Raw genomic sequence first — 4148 nt, 5'->3', positions numbered from 1 at the left:
GGATTCGTTGGGTGATTGGGAGCCAGAGGAGGGATTTGCAGAGGGGAGAAGCAGGGAGTAGAGAGGAGAGAGGTGGATTAGGCGGGCAGCAGAGTTGAGGACAGACTGAGGCCAATTCCTGATAAGATCCTGTGGTTGCAGACTGAGCTACATCCCTGGTGGCTGTAGCTGTGATTCGAGGACAGAGGGATGGGTATTGTTTGTGGCATCTACATAAGGTGGAGCCATTCATTAGCATTACCACATACCGTTATGTTTTCAGTCATAAGGGACATGAAGACTCCAGTCTTTGATGATCTTCTTGCAGTTTTTGATATTCCGGATGCTACAAGTTTGGATATCTAATCAACAAGTGATGAACAAGAGAACAATCTCAAACCATCAGGAATGTGTTTGGATGAGAACCTGTATTTGGCCTAGTCTGTGTCTGTCCCTGATGTTCCAGCAGTTAGTGTTATTGTGAAAAACACCAGCCGACAGGAGTCATTTGAGGCATCTAAAAAGGATGGAAATCACATGGGTCTGACTTTACTGCAGAACAGTTTTCATGGCTCTGAAGTGGGCCCTGATCTCCATGCTGTTGGACCGTGCTGTGAAAAATTTGAACCAGGATTCATCAATGAGGACAAATCACAGGGCTACACAGATAAAATAGAATCACATAAGGCAGAACCATTGCAAACTTTTACCCAGTTTAGCCCTATTTCTAGCCCTGAGGCAGAAGATTCAAAAGAAAATATTATTAGCAAGCAGAAGGTAGCAGAGTCTCCGTATCTTTCACAGCCTTCCATGTATGATCCTGAAGAATGATGCGTGGTCGATTCCTTAAGAAAGCCCTCAGAACCAGAGCTGAGCATGTCTGTTGAATACTGTAAAAAAGAGCAGAAATCTGATTGCATCAAAGCAGAGATGGATAGATAGGAGCACATCCAAGATATCGACAAAAACAGCAGTTTGCTTAGTTCATCCACACCTTTTAGGGATGCTCAGGACAGTGACAATTCTCAGGATATAGTTTTTTTTCTGTTCCAAGGGACTCTTTCAGCGATGTAGCAGGTACATCAACTCTGTCTTCATCTGTGCCTCCTAGGCAGTGGATTAAACCAGATCATTCTAAATTATCATCCTGTGTATCTGCTTTGGAGGCTAAAAAAAATGGGGTGGTCCCTAAGGATGAATCTTTAAATCCTTCTAAAGACGTTGATCTTTCTCTTAAATAAGGATATGGAATGTAGAACCACCAAATGTATGTCCCCGAATCTGCTCTATTTAAAGTCCTCAAACTTGTCCATGATTCTAAAATTGTTGGACCCCTGGAGTTATAAAAACACACAAACTACTATTTTGCTCTTTTTGGTGGCTTAATTGTATGAAGGATGTGGGAAAATATGTTTCCTCCTGTTAAATAAGTGCACAGAACAAGATGCCCCATTTAGTTCCTCTAAAACTCCTTCAACCTCTTCGAGTTCAATTCATACCTTGGGGATCAATCTCAATGGATTTTATCCAGAACAGGAATGACTTATCCTTGTTGTGGTTGGTTAGCTCACAAAGATGGCCTATTTTATTCCAACTAAAGGGATTCCTACCAATAAACAAAGCAAAGAATAAATAGTCAAACATATATTTAGGCTGCATGAAATCCCTGACAATGTAATTTCTGATAGAGATGTTCAGTTTATATCAAGATTTTGGAGTTGCTGTCAATTTATTTACTGCCTTCCACACAAAGACTGAAAGAACTAACCAAACTGTAGAACAATTTCTGTGCTGTTTTGTTTCTTACCTCCAGTATGGCTGGGTGGACTATGTACCAACAGCAAAATTTGCCTATAATAACTCCAAACACAGTTCTGCATCCCAAAGTTCATGTTTTGCTAACTTTGGCTTGCATCCAGCCTTTACTCCTAATCTTCCATTTAGTACTTTGGATCATGCTATTACAAATAGACTTACAGAGTTGCAGAAAGCTCTGCAGGAACTAACCGAGACGTTGCAAAAGGCCCAAGAATATTACAAAGAAACAGCAGATAAACATCAAGAAGCTTCTCCTACCCTTCAGTTTGGTGACAAGGTTTGGCTATCTTCAAAAAATCTGAGAACAAACGTACCATATTCTAATTCGATCAAAAATTCATAAGATCTTTTAAAATTTCTGCACAAATTAACTAAATTGCGTTCCATTTAACAATTCCTAACAGTTTGAAAATTTACCCAGTGTTCCATGTATCCTTGCTCAAACCGTTCAGTAAAAACCCGTTTCCAGGTAAAACTCAGATACCTCCACCACCAGAAAAAGTTCATGGTGAAGAAGAGTACATTGTTGAAAACATTTTGAACTCACCAAGCCCCTCCTACCCTTCAGGGCGGTGACAAGATTTGGCTTTCTGCAAAAAATCTGAAAACAAACGTACCATCTTGGAAATTGGTCCAAAATTTGGGAGACCTTTTCAAATTTCTGCACAAATTAACTCAGTTGCTTTCCATTTAAAACTTCCTAACAGCCTGAAAATTCAACCTGTGTTCATTGTATCCTTGCACAAACCATTCAGTGAGAACCCATTTCCACGTAAGATTCAGAAACCTCCACCACCAGAAAAAGTTCATGGTGAAGAAGAATACATTGTTGATAACATTCTGAACTCTAGAAGATTTAGAGGAAGACTTCAATATTTGGTGCAATGGAGAAGTTATGGATAGAGATGAGTGATTTTGATCAGGTCAGGGCTTATTCGGTAAGCTACAGTGGGTACGGAATTTATTCAGGCCCATTTAAATGTTTCACTTATTGTTTCATTGCATCCGTAAATGGTAAATTCATAATAGTTCAATTTTTTTTCTCAATAATGTACACTCTGCACCCCATCTTGACTGAAAAAAAACAGAAATGTAGAAATTTTAGCATATTTATTAAAAAAGAAAAACTGAAATATCACATGGTCATAAATATTCAGACCATTTGCTCAGTATTGTGTAGAAGCACCCTTTCGAGCAAGTCGAGCCATGAATCTTCTTGGGAATGATGCAACAAGTTTTTCACACCTGGATTTGGGATCCTCTGCCATTCTTCCTTGCAGATCCTCTCCAGTTCCCTTAGATTGGATGGTGGATGTTGGTGGACAGCCATTTCCAGGTCTCTCCAGAGATGCTCAATTGGGTTTAGGTCAGAGCTCTGATTGGACCAATAAAAAATGGTCACAGAGTTGTTCTGAAGCCACTCCTTTGTTATTTTAGCTGTGTGCTTAGGGTCATTGTCTTGTTGGAAGGTGAACCTTCGGCCAAGTCTGAGGTCCAGAGCACTCTGGAAGAGGTTTTCATCCAGGATATCTATTTACTTGGCCACATTCATGTTTCCTTCAATGGCAACCAGTCGTCCTGTCCCTGCAGCTGAAAAACACCCCCATAGCATGATGCTGCCACCACCATGTTTCACTGTTGGGATTGTATTGGGCAGGTGATGAGCAGTGCCTGGTTTTCTCCACACATACTACTTAGAATTATCAGGAAAAAGGTCTATCTTCATCTCTTCAGAACAGAGGACCTTATTTATCATAGTCTGGGAGTCCTTCATGGGGTTTATAGCAAGCTCTTTGAGGGCTTTCATATGTCTTGCACTGAGGAGAGGCTTCTGTCGGGCCACTCTGCCATAAAGGACCTACTGGAGGAGGACTGCTGTGACAGTTGACTTTGTGAAACTTTCTCCCATCTCCCTACTGCATGTTTGAAGCTCAGCCACAGTGATCTTGGGGTTCTTCTTTACCTCTCTCACCAAGGCTCTTCTCCCACGATTGTTCACTTTGGCTGGACGGACAGGTTTAGGAAGACTTCTTGTTGTCCAAACTTCTTCCATTTAAGGATTATGGAGGCCACTGTGCTCTTAGGAACTTTGAGTACTGCAGAAATTATTTTGCAACCTTGGCAAGATCTGTGCCATGCCACAATTCTGTCTCTGAGCTCCTTGGCCAGTTCATTTGATCTCATGATTCTCATTTGATCTGACATGCACTGTTAGCTGTGAGATCTTATACAGACAGGTGTGACTCCAATGAGTGAGTAGAACTGTTGTGAATTAGACTTTTTGGCTCCCTCTTGTGGTTACTAGTGATATGACTCTGGGATTGTCTTTCCTCAGTTTGGCACCCACCTGG

At 41.1% G+C, this 4148-nt stretch overlaps 1 pseudogene; it reads left to right on the top strand.

Annotated features, from left to right (window-relative positions):
- The first annotated feature begins 252 nt into the window (after window positions 1-252).
- LOC143788138 (zinc finger protein 592-like) lies at window positions 253-2700 on the top strand (annotated as a pseudogene).
- Window positions 2701-4148: the final 1448 nt, after the last annotated feature.

The sequence above is a fragment of the Ranitomeya variabilis genome, chromosome 8 (genome assembly GCF_051348905.1).
Source record: "Ranitomeya variabilis isolate aRanVar5 chromosome 8, aRanVar5.hap1, whole genome shotgun sequence".
Classification (NCBI taxonomy): Eukaryota; Metazoa; Chordata; class Amphibia; order Anura; family Dendrobatidae; genus Ranitomeya; species Ranitomeya variabilis.
The sequence above is the reverse complement of the archived record's forward strand: the minus strand, read 5'-3'. Positions and strand labels throughout refer to the sequence as shown.